At 40.2% G+C, this 17018-nt stretch overlaps 1 long non-coding RNA gene across 1 annotated transcript; it reads left to right on the plus strand.

The window, feature by feature from the left end:
* Positions 1-12656: 12656 nt before the first annotated feature.
* On the plus strand, positions 12657-15238 carry LOC129735442 (uncharacterized). The gene is made up of 3 exons (XR_008731087.1): positions 12657-12910; positions 14754-14826; positions 15109-15238. It is a non-coding gene; the product is annotated as an uncharacterized LOC129735442 (long non-coding RNA).
* The last annotated feature ends 1780 nt before the right edge of the window (positions 15239-17018 follow it).

The following is a 17018-nucleotide window of genomic DNA, read 5'->3' on the forward strand; positions in this document are numbered from 1 at the left end:
TCTGGAGGTGGCTGGGAGTTGTGCTGAGAAGGGAACATTCTGGGAGAATTTAATGGAAATTATCATCTCCTTTTGGTACATACAGTCCCACTGACTATGACCCACTGCTGTTGTTTCATGTAGGCACCAGTGATACAGCCAGGAGCAGTCTGAGAAGTACCAAGGAGGACTGCAGAGCCCTGGGAGCAGCAGTAAGGGACTCAGGAGCACAGGTAGTTTTTTCATCAGTCCTCCCAATGGCAGTCCAGGGGACAGGATGAAAGCTACCAGCTTTGTCAGTCTGGTGTCTCTCCAGGAAAACCAGCCAGTAAATCAGGGCAGCTGGAGGCAGGGGTGGGGACAGGCACAGGTGTGATGCAGCTCAGGCCAGGGTCGAAACAGAGCTCCTTGGTGAATGAGCAGAGGGCATGTGGATGGAGGTCCCAGGTGAGGTTGGTTAGGGCTTATTACTACAAGTTAAGGCTTAGTAAGTCCACTCGTGGCCCTGACATTCAGGCAGTTCATTCAAAAGTACAATCTGATGTCTTAGAGGAATGTCCTTGATTAGTGAAAGTTGTTCTTGTGTTGGTGCAGTAGATGCATAACTGATGGGACATTCACACAAGTATTACAAATGATTTCAACAGAATTGTCAAAATCCATGGAACAGGAACATAAGCATTTCAGATCCATTTTGTCCATGAGATGTTCAGATGGCTTTGTGGAGATGGTGCAGGTGAAACCAAACAACAGCTCCAGGGCAGGGTTAACTCAAAAGATGATCAATAAAAAGCAGAAACACCCAGTTGGAAGAAGGAAAACTTTTTATTCAACAGCTCCAGGGCAGGGTTAAGTCACTAAGAGGATCAACAAAAAACAGATACACCCAACTGGAACAAGGAAAACTTTTTATTCACATCTGAAACCTGATCCTCGGGGAAGACCTACAAAGGCAAGCCTGGGAACCAGAAGTAGCAATTCCTCTCAGTACTGAGAACTGGATCCATATATTTGCACAGTGAAAGTTTTATGACCACTATAGTTTTCCGTACATCTCAACAAGTATTAACCCATTGTTGTTCCACAGAAGTTAACTTCTATAGGCTGTCATCTCTCCTAGTTAACATACTTGATCAGCTGTCTTCCTTTCTTCCGGTGTTTGAGGAATATTAATTTAGATTACTGGAAGAACAATCATTCCCTGTACATCAATATAAGCCTATACTTAGCTTGATGCCTGCTGTGTACTGATCCAACTTGTAAATGAGTTTTTATTCCCCACCCCAAAATGTCTTACTCAAAAGGCCATAGATGGCACCTCACTTTACAAATCACGTTCATTTTCATATTCTTAGACATCAGAGTTACAGCAACACTCCTAGCTAACAGCGAAGTATTTCTAATCAGGAAAAGACAGCAACATGCAACACGTTTTGCTGAAATAGGGGCAAGGGTAGCTTTAATTCATGCTTCTTTACATCGCATAGTTAACACTTGTGCACTACAGAAGGAGAGATAAGAACCAAGATTGACCAAACTGGCAGTCTTCTTAATCGGGGGCATTAGCAAATCTGTATTTGTTTGGGTTTCTTCATGCATACTTTTTAAAGATTAAGGGATTAAGTTCAAAATTATATTGGCACGACCAGGATTAGCCATATTTTGTTGAGCAGCAGTGCCCACATGAAGCATCAGCACACTATGAATGAATACTGGCATTTCCTTGAGCTCAGTGTGGGCCCGGAAGTGAACAACTGTAATGAAAATCAACCATAATTCAAGTATTTCAGTCAGAAAGGTCTGTATACGTGGTGATTTGAAAAGTCTTAACTCTGTGCACTTTTATTCCTGAAGAGCTTAAAATTTTCCAACCCATACACCAGATTTTTCTCACTGTATTGTACTTGGTATAAGTGTGAACCTCCTGATGGCTTTTCTGTTTTGCAAACTCTATAATGCTATCTCCTATAGTGAATTCTGTACTAAAACTGCCTAGTGTTGTACTTCTGTGGATGCTGTGCCTGGTGCAGAGTTTTGCATGCAGGTCCTGAGGCACGCACCCTTTCAACCAGTGGTCTGGTAAAGCATAGAGCCTGCTGCTGAGGGTGCCTGGAAGTCTGGAGTGTGTGTGGTCAGGAATGTGGGAATTGTACCTGCCATGTCCTTAGCTGGGTTTTTTTTCTGTTGTCTTCTAAGAAACTGACTGTAAGAACTAGCTGCTTCTCATATAGTGGAGTGGTTATCAGAGGGAAAAAACTTCCAGTCATCATTGACCTGATTTGAAGATAATTTAAATGGTAAAAATAGAGTGCTTTCCTCTTATGCCGCAGTTTTCCCATACAGATCTAAATGCTTTATGAAAATTAAGTGCAGTGGACTTTTTGTTTATTCAGTTTCCAGTGAAAGTGCACAGATGCATTAGTGATGAGTGGGAGTTTCAGATGCTCAGCAACATAGCAAACTTCTCTCTGTTGTGCTGTGACAGAATACAATAGTATTATTGTATTGAATATTGAGTGCAATAGGCTCAGAATATTGAGTGCAATACAGCCACCTTACAAAGGTGACACCAGACATTTTTGTAATGGTGTAAACCAGGAAATCGTAACAAAAAAAACCCCAAACAAACCAAACAACAAAAAACCCTAACTAGAACTTCAGGTGAATTTCAGTGGTCCAGAAGTCCGTAGCTGATTTTGGAGCCTGCCCAGTTTGATGGGATGAAGAAACAACTATTCCGACAAAATCCATTACAGGACCTTAATGGTGCAGCCTTTGGTGCAACTGTCAGTTTCACACTGTCCACTGTCCTGGACAGGGAGATTTATTTATTTGGCATGGACAGTGTTGCTTCCTTCAGCGTTTGGCAGGTATCACTTGGGCATGAGATTCTATGGCTGTCCGAGTGCTGACTAAGGCTATCTGCTGGCTTCTGCAGCCTGATTCAGACTTGGGTATAGATGTACGTCTAAGCAGGCAGGAAGAGAGGGAGCTCACAGCAATAGATACGAACACAGCTGCAGTCTGCTGTAAATTAAATCAGATCTTGGTGTTCAGAAGTAATTCTCAGTACTGGAGAAAACTCTTCCTATTACAGAATATTCTCTGAGGTAAACTTGGAATTACACTTTTTTTAAAAAAAAAAGATGAAAATACTTATTTTCATGGAAATGTAATTGCATCGGAAGAATGAATCTTCCACTTACTCAAACACATCAGCCAACGTACTTGGCACTAGTGGTTGCTTGAGGCAATGTTCTGCACTGCATGACATTCCTTTATATTAAAATCTAGAAATCTTGTCTTTATGAAGTCTTGTGTTTATGAACTCTTCTGTTAATCGAAGCAGAGATTGTGAATAGTGACCTCATTTTGAAAAAAACCCAGAAAAAATAATCTTTATGTCTAATTAGTCAGAAGCAATATTGGTTTTTAAAAATCCTGTTACAATATAAGTAGGATTTTAAAATGGAATGTGTAAATTCAGTCTGAGTCCTGGAGCCTTAGGTTAGAGTGCTTTCTATTAAAAAAGCAAGGAAGAAGGCCTTAAGCATCCTTAACTAACTTTTCTTAAGTTGAACCAGAAGACTAAATGCTGCCCAGATTTGAAAATCAATGTTTTAATGAACAAACTGAAAATCAGTCAAAGTTGCTCTTTGCTGAATGGGTTTCATAATTTGAGAAATTCTACTAAGTCCCAGTCTACTGCTCACATGAGAGGGAAAGATCTATGTGAAACGTCTCTTTTTCCCTGCTGAGGTAGAGTCATTTACAGTATATTAATCCTTGAAGAAATGGGAACGATAGGGAACCTGGTTGAAGATGTTTCTGCTCATTGCAGGAGGTTGTTCTAGATGACCTTTAAAGATCCCTTCCAACTGAAACCATTCTATGATTCTATGAATGTGATACATTTGATTGTACTGAGATACGTTTGAATGGACAAAAAATTTCCATGTAAACACTTTAAAAAATATGGACTAAAACCTCAGGAAGTGTTGATTTTCTTATCAGTAGGATGGGGTAAATTTTGCTCTGTGTTATCTGGATTAAATCCAGGATGAGTTTTATAGGTATCATTGGAGGCTTTCTGGACTTACACAGATGTGAATGGGAAATTAGATTGTTTCAGTTTGGTTCAGATGGTTTCTACTTGGTACTCCCATGAAACAATTATTTTCTTCTCTCATTGTAGACTAATCTACAGATATCACAGAATCCTAGAATGGTTTGGGTTGGAAGGGAGCTTTACAGGTCGTCTAGTCCAACACCCCTGCTGGGTGTTGGAAGGTGACCATGGGCAGGGTCATCTTCCACTAGACCAAGCTGCTCAGAGCACACATCTAGATAAACCTTTAAAAAATGTATTTCCCATCACATCTTCTGAGCAATTGGCCTTACTCCCTTGCAGCTTTTACTGTTCCATTATATTTGACAAGGGACTAATATATCCAAAGGCTTTTTCCTAGTTCCTGGAGGTGGAATTCTGGACTAGACATACTTTTTGGTTGAGTATTAAGGGAGACCATCCTGCCTTTGGAAGGGATGTATGAGAGATATGTATGGAGGTAGAGAGGTCCCACAAAATGACTTTTAAAATCACATTGGTTTGATGCAACTCAAGCAGATGCTAAGAGGACTCTTTTATTAAAGGAGAGACTGTAGCAGGGAAGCGTGTAGTCAAGTGGAGCGACTCTGGTAACAATGGGTGTCTGTTGCTAGAAGCATCCTGATGTTATTATCAACATGCCAGTGTGCCTTTGCGTTATTACAGCATCATCAGATCAAAAGCACCTGAACCCTAATTCTGGCTTTTGCAGGTCATGTGTGACTGCTGCTGTAGCAAGGAGTATTTTGCTCTCCTGAATTTGTACTGGGGCTGGGGCTGCCAGCACTCAGGGGGGCCTGCTTGCGGTCACCACCCCATTTTTTTATGACTTCTCTTGTGTTCAGGAAGGAGGAAGATTTTAGTGCTGTCCTTGTTTCCAGTCCACATTCATCCAGGCCTGTTATGAACGTTTTGATATTGTGTTAATTTTTTGTGAAACAAATGTTCTAGGAAGTATGATCATCATACAAAACTAAACATCAAAAAATCAGAGCAGAGGGCAAGGAAAGAACACCATAAATGTTAAATTGCCAAGGAATGTAAGGCTCTGAGTCTCCTCTAGACAGTGTTCTCTTCCTACATATTAGTTGCAATGATTAGCAATGATTAGTTGCAAACCTGATTAGCAATCTCATTGCTTCAGAGAATAATACAAAGAATCCTAGTAACTAGATGGCAAATGAGATTCCACTACACAGGAATTAAGAGCACTGTGCCAGCTCCCATGACATAGTCTACTCCAGGGACATCTGAATCGTAAAAAATTGGCTTACATACTTTGGCAGAACTTAGATTCTACCATGACTTCGGGAAGCTACCAAGATATTCTAAAGATGCGAGTATTGTCTTATCATCATCGACTTAGATTTATGGTTTTCTGAGAATATGAGGGGTTTTAATATTTATATAATGAAACATTGGAGAAAAAAACCTTCAGTAATAAGGTCTGCCCTGGATTTGATGCACTGTATGGTAATATTACAATCAGTAAATTCAGTATAGCAGCCATATGCATCTTTATGTGAATCTATAAGGAATTCCATGGCTAATGGATGTTTGCTAGGAAAAAAACAGGTGAGAGTGAAATGCTTTCCTTTGATGGCCTCAGGTGGAAATTCCCAGAGAGAGAGTGCAGAACGTCCCAGCTATGCACTTGACAATGAAGGACCTCGTGGTGATGGTGGCATGAAGCCCACGTACCACAGGCTGACCTCTGCCTCCTGCCTCACCCCACTGACCCAAGGACATGGCTCCTGGCTCACACCCCACGTGTTTTCATGCTGCTCTGTGTTTGGGTGGATTCCATGTTTTGAAAGCATCATACCCACATGATCTCAGAGCAGCCTCTGGTTGGCTGCCCACTTTCTTCCCGTAAGGAAGATACAGGGAAATGTTCTATTCTATATGTCTATATACAAAGATATTTTTATCTATAGACATACGTAAAGATGTAGACATTCAGTGTGACAAGGCCAATAAAAAAAAAAGGCCTAGGAAGTTTCCCCTGAAAGACCACACCAAGCAGAAGAACAAGTCAATGGCTCATGAATCAGAAAATTGTATTTAAAGGCCAATTTCAGAGAGAGAGGGTAGGTGGCATGGAGCTCCCCTTGTCCACGGCTGTGAGGAGCCTCCAGCAGGCTGTGGGACCACGCGTGGTGCAGACTGTGTGTGTGTGCTTCCTGGGCCTTAGGTCAATGGCTTGTTGAAAGCTGCAGAAATCTCTGGCTGACTGGCTGTGGAGGGAGGGGATGGGAGTGTGCCATGGTCTGGTCCTGTCCCTGTCTGGGCCTGCGGCTGCAAAAGGCAGGTTAATATCAAGAAAAAAAGGGAGCAGCTGCCCTCAATCCCCATGGGCAGCTCCAGCCTGTGTCTTTCCAAGCTGTCAGTCTGACATCTCCCTGGTAGCCAGGAGACACCCATCCCATTGTGGCATGGGCCAGCTGACTGCTTGCTCTTGCCGTGCCACTGCATCACTAGGTTGGTGCCAAGAGCTGGTGTAATTTTTGATTCCTTAATATCTGTGTCTTTGTAGACGGTAGCAAATTTATCTGGCTGTGTGGCTGAGGACTTCAGCACATCATGGTCTGGTCTTATTCCTGTCTGGGACTGCAGCTGGAAAAGGCAAGATAACAAGCAAAGGGAATCTGTAACTAATGTAAAAACCCCAAACCCAACCCTTTCTAAAAGCAAGAAATACTATATGTGATGTAGCAGCTGAAAAATCTGTAAATGAAGTCTGTCATATAGCTCCATGCTTTCACTATTGATGGTCTTAAAATGATTTCACCCCTTTAACTGATACTGTTTCTGGATTGTAATAATGATCGATATCTTTTAAACAAAGACTAATGATATGTCTGTAGTTGCTATGAAAATGCATGCAAATTAGGTCAGTGCTGCAGTATGCAAGAAGGTAAGTTTTCCTTTTGAAAATGTTTTAGATTCCATAGGATTCTGCATCTGTTTCTGCTAAAATCTACCATAATAGTAAGATGAAATATTTATACTGCAGTTAGTTCAATCAGGCGTTCATTTTGTTTGGCAGGCTGGATCACCTTTTGGGGAATTAACAGTTTGTGAGCTGCAAACTCATGTGAGGGTTTGATATACTGCTCATTGTGAGCACCATGGTATTGGCACACATGGGTCAATGCTATAACAATGTCGTAATGTAGCTGGAAAGCACATGCTCATAAATCAGTAAGGGTAAAATAGTAGTATCAGACTTTGATCCAGAACTGAAAAAAATGCGCTGCAGGACTCAAGAAAGAAAGAACCAGTATCACAGAAACTTTTCCAGCAGTAACACTCGGTACTTCGAGAAAGCTTTTCCAAATATCTGTCCTTCTCACTGTCATAACCTGTACATCCATCTTCTCTTAATTTTTTATTTTATTTTTTTTAATTTAAGTAATTTGCTGACACATATTTCTGGGGATCCTCTGGGATTAAACCATGACAATCCTTCTTGGTGCCTAATGAGGAGGTCAAAGGGTTCAACATAATGACAGATTTGATTGGAATGTGCTAGATTGAATTTATAGCTGTTATTGCTGTTTAGCTATTAATTTGCAGGCTCTGGTGCTTGCCATGCGGCTTGCTTGCCTTACTGCATGTTAGAGTCTAGCATTCATTAGTGGTTGCTTTTTGCTTTTGCTGCTCACTGTACTGCTGCACTGCTTATCATCTTACTGTGCTGTGCCTGGGAACATTTTGATGACAGCCGTGGCAATGCACCTGGGCTGGCAGGTGACCAGAGCATGGCTGCTGTTTCTGTGCTGCTGTACTGGACAGGCTGGAGCTCCAGTGTGAACTCGAGTCAAAGGGACTGTGACCTGTGGATGAGTCTATGCAGGAGCAGGACACCCCAAAGTGACTGTGGCCATGCCAGAGCAGGTAGGTACACCTCGAAGCATCTGTGGCCATGGTTATGTCCATGCCACAGGAGGTACACCTCTGAAAGGATTGTGGCCCAAGGGTAAGTCTGCGCTGGAGGAGGTACACCGCTAAGCATTTGTGGCTGTGCATGGGAGCACATCAGCTTGTGAATGCACACTCAAGTTGGCAAAGATTTAGGGAACTCTAATTTATATCATATGATACCTAAAATTAAATTTGAAGTAATTACAAAAAGGGTATTTTTACTTTGTTTTACAGACATAGCCTGGAAATAAAGTACTTAGAGGGAATAACATTACATTCACTGTTTGTACCTCTCTGGTAGCACAAACTACCAGAAGTAGAAATACCTTTCTTACATTGAGCATAGGCATTTTGAAAATGGGCTGTAATAAAAATTTTACAAGTTTCAGTGTTTGAATTGTAATGGCTGCAAAGACAATGTTTCTGCTTCAACTCTTTAATTTACTGCTTGAAATAAAAAATGCATTTATGCACTTAAGGTTTGATTTATAAAACTGCTATTTAATCTTACGCAGGGTCTTTGCATAGTTTACTTGGTAAAAGAAACCTTTGATCTCAAGAGTACAGAATGTGGCAAATGGGATTGAAGGTGTGAAAGAACTGTGGTATTCTTAGAAACAAAACTTAGCTTGCAGTGCAATATATTTTATTTAAAGAAAAATAGTGACAACATTTTACAAGTGAAGTGCAGAAGCTAGGGCTGCCTGAAGGGAAGTCAGATCGGCAAAAATACTGTAGATGCAGGATTCCCTTTGAAACAGTGTGTTTGCTCTGATCTGGTACTTCCAGGATATTCACACTGAACTTTTTGCTAGGTGATTTTTTATGCTGTTAAACAAACTATTGCCAAGGTACTACCTAGGACAGCTTCTTGGCTGTCATCTAGATTGCTAGTGATTTTTACCCATGAGAACTTTGATTAAGGCATCTAAAGTCTGTAGCATTTGTAACTGTGTTACAAGCAGAAATCTGGTTACCACTTATGTAAGTTTTCCCAAATTCTAGTATGTAGTTAATGTGGGGAGATGGGAGAATATTATTTTATACTGCTACCTCTTCTGTAATAACAAAGAGACTAAAAAACGGAACTCGGGACCAATCATTTGAGGTACTGTATAAACCTAATGAAAATATGGTTAAACAACTGAAATATTTACAACACAAATTGAAGCTAAGAGATAATAGGGCAATAAAAATCTTAGGATGACAGCATGTAGAAGTTAGGATTAGTGCTTTAAGTGATATAGGTATGCTGCATCCCTAAGCATTGTAGGGTGTTTTTGTCAAAACACAATGTTAAGCCAAAATATGAAGATGGGCAATGTGTAATGGGAGGTGGAATTTGTGTGGGCTTTTCTAATGCTTACATGTTGTGTGAAAGACCATGGCAAAATGATCGAACTGGCCTAGCAAGCAGCAAAGACTGTTGGCAGAGTCTTCTAAATGGATGGACCCATTCCTCAGCTTACATAGGAAGAGTATGTACAAAGTGTCCCACATCCAAAGGGTTTCTATGCAGTGGATATTGTACTGTGGGAGCAAATAGCTCAGTGGAAAGTACTGACCAATATTTATCCATCATCTCAAACATGACTTGCAATGTGTGTGAACTCTGAGCTGTTTGAACCAGCCTGATAGTGGTGTGATACCGTTTTGCTTTGTAGCCATAGCAAACTCAAGTAAAAGTGACTTCTTCGTTCTGGCTTCTTATGAAAACTGGTATCTTCCTTATTATCATAGGATATTCTACTCACTCCTAACTAAAAATTGGATCTTTTTACATCAGGACTAGATAATCATCTAATGGCTTGGAAAATTATCTCAAGGAGGATTCTAAGTGGTCGAGTTTTATTTGCAAAGCTATGGCACATTTAAAAGAGTATTGTGCTGATATTAGGGCTGTCCCAGCATTTTGACTTCTGCTCAAATTTCTATCTAACTTCTCATTGCCAGGAAGTGAAAGCTTAAATCTTTTTATGCAAGGAATGAAGCCTTATTCCCATTTCTGGCACTGAAGGTAGGAATGAAGAAAATAGTATGACTAGAGAGAAAAAGTTAAACCTTTTCTTCACCACATTATGATTCTTTCCCACCTCTTCTATCACTCTTTCCGTTCATATTCAGAACCACTGGAAAATATTGAATGAAACTTGAGGCAAAAATGTTTCTGATAAGCCCAATTACCAACAAAAGCACCATTCTTATATACTTTTCTACTGTTAATTTTTTTAAGCAATGTCAGTTCATACTGCAATTTCCCCCAAGTATTAAAAAAATAGAACAGCATCGGGACCATTAAAATAACATTAATGTATTGTTGCACATTAATTTAATTATTTAATGTCTTTTAATGTATTTTGCAATAATTTTCCCTTTCATCCTTAACTGCTGTTAGTTGTTGTTGTAAGCATAGTGAGAAAGAAAGGCTTTGCTAGTCAGGAAGGCTATGATTATAATGAGAAAACTGAATGTATGTTTTCAGCAGCAACTTATTTTCTTTTTTCTGTCTAGCTGTGGAATTTCCCATCTGACACTTATCAGGGTCAGGATTTTTGAGCTCCTTTGTCTAATATGATGAAAGGGACCTTGTATTACTGGCAGCCATTAGCTTTAGGATGTGGTACCACATTTCCTGGGGTGATGTTCTTTGTTGCTCCTTCGTGGCTCACATTACCCTGTGGGTCAGCCCCTGGTGGCAGTGTGCCTCTCCTTGGCCATAGCACCTCTCATCTAAGGGAATGACTGTTTTGAGCTATTCCAGGCTGCATTTTATTGGAGGTCTTGATCATGAATCTAGGTAATTCTTTCCATACTGACAGTACAAAGATTCCTGATCTTCCTCTCTAGCCTGTCACTTTTCATCCCTACTAGATTCCTACAGTTTTTACTTGCATTTTTTGATGATTAGTGGTTCTATAGAAAAGGTTCTGGGGAGACTGCAGAGCTGCTGCTATCACTTCAAAATGGAAAGATGGAAATGTTGCCATTTTACTGTGTCTTTGTGTTACCATGCACTGATAGATCTCAGCTTGACCCAGTTGTGAATTATTTCCAGTTTACTCTATAAATGCTGAATATTGCAAATGTTGTGAAGAATGTGAGACTACACTTGGAAAAAGTCTAGGAGTATAAGGTCAGCCAAGCAGACAAAGAGGAGAGCAGGGCCCTAGTAAAACAAGTCAGTGTGAGAAACACTTAGGAACAACCTAAATGCAGTTATTTTTAGGTAGAAGAAAGATGCATTAGTGATGACCTGAAGATGACTGTGCCAAGTCTGTTCAACCCAGGAATCCACTTAAAGTTCTGGGACTGGAAGGGTGGAATTCATTTCTACTATTTCTGAACATCAGTGAGCAGTGAATATATTTACATCTGAGTTCAAGTCAAAGAGAGTTGTCTTCCAGTGGAAATGGACATTTTTAGGTTATTTCTGCTCTCTGCATTAGGATTAGAGTAACTGCTCCTGAAAGTACAAAGCAAAGAAAGAATGCATCCCTGGCTGCGTTCTTTAAATGCAGCCTATTTTTGTGTTAAACCTACCTCTAGTTATTGCAAGCTTTGTGTGTCATTTGGCTGATTCCCTTCAAAGGAAAGCAGGAAAGTCCTGATTCAGGCTTTTCCTGATCCAACATCCAATTGTGAATAACAAGAACACCGTGTTTGATCTTTTGCAAAGCTCATTTTTTGTAAAGAGTAAGTTGTTTCTTTAGTGGGAAGCCATTGATTTCAAGAGTAATGGTTGGACTCTGAGTGCATTATTTGTGAGTAGTATGTGATCAGGAATGCCACCACGACACTGTTCTGTAATTGAAAAGGTATTTAACATTAGAAACTCCAATTTATGTTCAGATTTTTTTTGCACAAACAGCAGTTAATGGAATGGGCAAATGCTTTTGGCAATGTACTGTATTCTGTAATTCATGCCCGAACTGGGTAGATTGGTGTTGAATGCAAATTGATTTTTCAGCACCACCTTACTTAGATCCTAGATACCTCTGCTTCAAGTGCAAAGCTCCATCTAGAGAAAGCCCATAGTAGTACCATAGATCCCTTTCACCTTTAGGTGAATTAAGAAAAAATTCTTCACCAGAAGGGTTTCAAGCATTTGAACAGGCTGCCCAGGGAAGCAGTTGAGTTGCCGTCCCTGAAAGTATTTAAAAGACATGTAGATGTGGTGCTTGGGGACATGGTTTAGTGGTGGACTTGGCAGTGCTAAATTAATGGTTGGACTAGATGATCTTAAAGGTCTTTTCCAACCTAAACAATTCTATGATTTTATGAATTTGAGTCTCCACCATCAGTGAATTCCACAGCTGAGTTATTCGCTGTGTAAAAAAAGTACATATTTTTTTTTAAATCTCCCATAACATTTCATTTGGAGTGCTTTACTTTTTGAATTACAAGGAATAATGAGTATCTTGCTACACTCAGTGTATCAGCTCTGTCAGATCCCTTCATGTGGCCAAGCTGAAGACATCTAGTGTTTTCTGTTTTTCTGATGTGGATGGATTTCCGTATTTTCCTATATACCTCAGCAGCCTGCTGCTTGTCTGTATGCTTCTGGTTTTATTGCCTTTGAACTTTATTTTTAGGGCTGACAGAACAGACTAGACATTTCCACCCCTAAATAATTTTCGACAGAACAGACTAGACATTTCCACCCCTAAATAATTTTCCTCAGCCTTTTCCAACAGTGATTATCTGTAGTTCTTTGGCTTGTGGTTCCTGCTGTAACAGTAGTCAAAACAGATAATATTTTCTGTAGTCCTTTGCTAACACTTTTACTGTTACAGATAAATCCAAAATAATTGCATTGACGTCAGTGGAGCTACTTCAGATGGGCATTGCTGAAACTGAAAACATAATTATGATACCATTAAGAACATCCTGTTTAAGGTGGGTTTTGTTGAAGATACGATGCTATAAAAACAGGAAAAAAAGGTATCTTCAAACTGGATGAAATTTCCAGTTAGCTTTTTCCACTACCAAGGAAAAGTCAAGAGGATGGTACTGTGGCAGGCCATACTTCATACTTTTGCAGCTCATCAGCTCTTTCCCATCGCATATCTGTGAGCTTTTTACTTGTAGCAGCTTTAAGATACGTTGCTAAGACTGGAATTGCTGCTGATGTCATTAGATTTATTCTCCAGAGATCTTACTCCCCTGTCAATACCAGCTATCACTGGCCTTCATCTAGAGTATGTAGCAATTAAGCCCCATTATAAAATTAAAAGCTGAAACAACATGAGCCTTCATGCAAAGCCAAGTTCCTGCACAGAGCAGGGGTGGGAGTTCAGCTGCCTGATGGCAAGGTTTTCCCTGGATCTGAATGCATCGCTGTGGTGGTATAACCTCAGTGGGTAACTAAGCGCCACACAGCCACTCGCTCAGTCCACCCCCTGCCCTGCAGTGGGATGGGGAGGAGAACTGGGAAAAAGGTAAAGCTCATGGGTTGAGCTAAGAACAAGTTAATAATTGAAATAAAATAAGTAATAATAAAAAAAGTAATGAAAAGGAGAGAGAAGGAGAGAGGAATAAAACCCAAAGGGGAAAACCCCCAAGCGATGCGCAATACAGCTGCTCACTGTCCACTGACCAGCCAGTCCCCGAGCACCAACCGGCAGGCCCCAGCCAACCCCCCAACCTCCCCCCCCCCCCAGTTTATATACTGAACATCATGTTTGATGGTATGGAATGCCTCTTGGGCTACTTCAGGTCAGCTGTCCTGGCTGTGCCTCCTCCCGGCTACTGTGCACCGGCTCACTGGCACAGCATGGGAAACTTTAAAAGTCCCTGGTTTAAAGCAAGCATTACTTGGCAACAGCTAAAACATCAGCGTGTTATCAACGTTATTTTCATACTAAATCCAAAACACAGCCCTGCAGCAGCTACTAAGAAGAAAATTAACTCTATCTCAGCTGAAACCAGGACAATCACAGGTGACAGGGTGCCGAGGGCAGTACCCTTGTTTCTTTTAGGGACAGCAGCCTGCAAAGGTAAATTTTTATTTTTATTATTCATCTGAGAAGGAAAAAGAGCCCTGGATGGAACTGTATGTAAATGAGGAAGAAAATGGAGAAATACTCTGAAAACAGTAAGATAGACAGTTATTAAATAACCAGATAGAGACAGGGTGGCAAATAACCTTGTAGAAGAAGTGTAAGAGTGCAGTTTGGCAGACTGCAAAGCTTGGAAAAGCAGGTTTGATTTAAGTATATAGCCTGTAGAAAGGAAAAAAAAAAAAAGCCAAACATAAGGATGGCTATACTAGATTCAAAAAATATCTGTGTAGCTGTGTGTTTGGTCCCCCATAAGGGCCACCTAGGTAAGAATATAATAATAGAACAAACATACAGTATTCATTCCCAAGCAAAACATATTAGCTTTCAGTAATTTATAGGTCAGGAAGTTCATGAGATAGGGACTCATAAAGAATCATTTAATGGATTTTTTTTCTGCATGAATTTGTCCAGACAGTATTTGAACCATATAAAGTTTAAGTACTCAGATTATAAAATAAAAGGAATTTCCTCAAGAATGATGGCCCTTTTGGAAGTGAAGTATTATGAATATTATAGCACCAGAAATGGTTTCTCATGTGGAGAAATCAGAGAAGCCCTGCTGAATGTTGCTGTTAACACTGTCCAGAAATACCTTGCTGCAAAACAAACAAACAAAAAGTCTTGGGAACATGTACTATTCATAGCATGACCTCTATTTTTTATTTCTTTGATCTCAGACATGGAGATACAGAAAATGAAGAGATACAAGCTGCTATATAAACTTCAGAGCTGGACTTACAATCACTTCAAGTATTGGAGGACCACTTTCCTGTAGCTGAGAACTTGAAATGAAGGTGTATTTCTTACTTTGAGATGTTTTATCTAGTACTGTTTGTCCATCCTTGCAATGTCAAAATGGCCATCTCGCTTCATTCCTGATGCACTGTTGTTACACATTTTTACTGTCGGTTCTGTTTTTGTTAGGCTGTTTGTTGGGGAAATAAATAAATTAAAAGATAAATGAAAGTGTCCTTACACCAGTATAATCTTCTTCATGGCTTTATTTGTAGAATCAAATGTTTCCATTTCCAGGATTCCAGGAGAAACTCATCCCAAGGACATAATGCCACACATTTCACAGAGAAGCTCTGGATTAAAGATGATTCTCCCTCATTGTGTGAGAGAAATGGTAGACTGAAAGAAAGGACTGAAGTCGTGTTTGAATGTGCATTATCGCCGCATAGCCAAACACTGTTACAGTCACCAAGGAGAAGAGGAGACAATGCGGACACAGTAATTGAAGAAAAAAATATATCTAAAAATACCAGAAAAGGAGGAAGGATGTATGTAAAGAGATTAATATGAAAGGAAAAAGCAGTGACCCAAGACTAGAAAAGGAGGATTGGTAAGTCTCCCCTGCACACCTCAAAATGGTATATATTCAAACTGTAGAAATTGCTAGTGCCTGAAGTAAAATGCTGCTTCTGCTGTATTTGGCAAAAGCAGATGAGAAGAGATGAGGATTCTTCTTGCAGTATTTCTGATGGCTTAGGAAATTACAAGCTTCATCACTTTTTAAAATGTCTTTGGATACACAAATTGTTTCAAAATCTCATAAAATAATAAATATTTAAAATCTAGGTAATGAATAGAAGCTAAAGCATAGCACTAGGCTTTTCTCCAAATAACTAACCAGTGATACTGTTTCAATTTATACTAGTAAAATCTAATCTGTACATACATCTATATGGACAGATAAATTAATATAAGACAATTATGTTTAAAAGCACATCTTAGAAGAAAGAAAAATTAATGAATGGTACAATTAAAATTATCCAGATGTGTATTTTGTCATAAACTTTTATTAGACAGCAGATAAGTAGAATCAATAGTGTAGTGTGAATTAAAGCTGCTATTTTCCTACCGGTCCTGTGCACCTCTTGTGCATAATTCCACCACATGTATATCGACTTTACCCTCTCAGAATATTACTCTGTGTTTGATGGAGTAGGCTCAAGATACCTGAGTGACTGTGTAAGTCCTGATAATAGCCTCTCTAGGGTAGTAACCATGACTTTTTTAAAACAGCAGTAAAGCTTATCCTTTACGTGTGGTTGGTCAAAGGGCCCATCAGAAATATTAGTATATTTGAAAGTTCATTTGCTGCTTGTTGTACTCTCTGGAACAGCAAAGTTACATTTAAGTAAATTTCTATTTAAAAGAACAGTAATGCAAGCAAACAAAAATTCAAAGCCCTACCAAACCAAAATGCTATGTGAATCCCCATTTCTTCTTTTGTATGGAAGAGGAGGAAGCAGATGGTGTTTAGATGTCCTCAGATACTACTAGGAAGAGCATGTGAAAACTTACACAGAATGAGTAGAATAAAGTGAAGAAGGAAGAGGCAGCAGCATCCTTTCTAAATTTGCTCCTGTCTCTAAGTTACCCTAATGGTGGGATGTATAGCAGTAATTGCTGTGGGCTTCTGGACAGGCAAGACGCACCTTACAACAGGGTGTAAAGCCAGTGCAGTTTGCTGAGCTGTACCACTAGATGGAGGCAGATATCGCATCAATGTCTAGTAAGCAGGGTGAGGTGTGCCGGTGGCAGTTTTCCCCAAAGGGAAGGAGGTCCTGTGTGCAAATGGCAGCACAACAAGAGCTCAGCAAGAGGTAGGATGCTGCTGACAGCTCATCAGTGCTACCGTTGCCTTCTCAGGACAGAAATTGTGGCTCCTACTTTATTTCACATGCTGTAGAGATGCTAGCCGAGTGCTGCTGCCTCTCAGATGTGCCTACTTCAAGACACAAGGGTGCCTCACTCCCACCTTGTGCTGGCCCTGCTGCAGGCCAATCAGCTCGTGTCCTCACTGGAAGCTGTCTCCCAGATGTGTCCTGTTGTCAGGACGGTCTTCCTAGGAATACACCTCTGGAATTTTACCCCATTCCTCTCAGTTCACATGGAAATTTGTACTCTAGAAAACAGGTCTGCTACTTTCAGCC

Source organism: Falco cherrug, chromosome 2 (genome assembly GCF_023634085.1).
Source record: "Falco cherrug isolate bFalChe1 chromosome 2, bFalChe1.pri, whole genome shotgun sequence".
In the NCBI taxonomy this organism is placed as follows: domain Eukaryota; kingdom Metazoa; phylum Chordata; class Aves; order Falconiformes; family Falconidae; genus Falco; species Falco cherrug.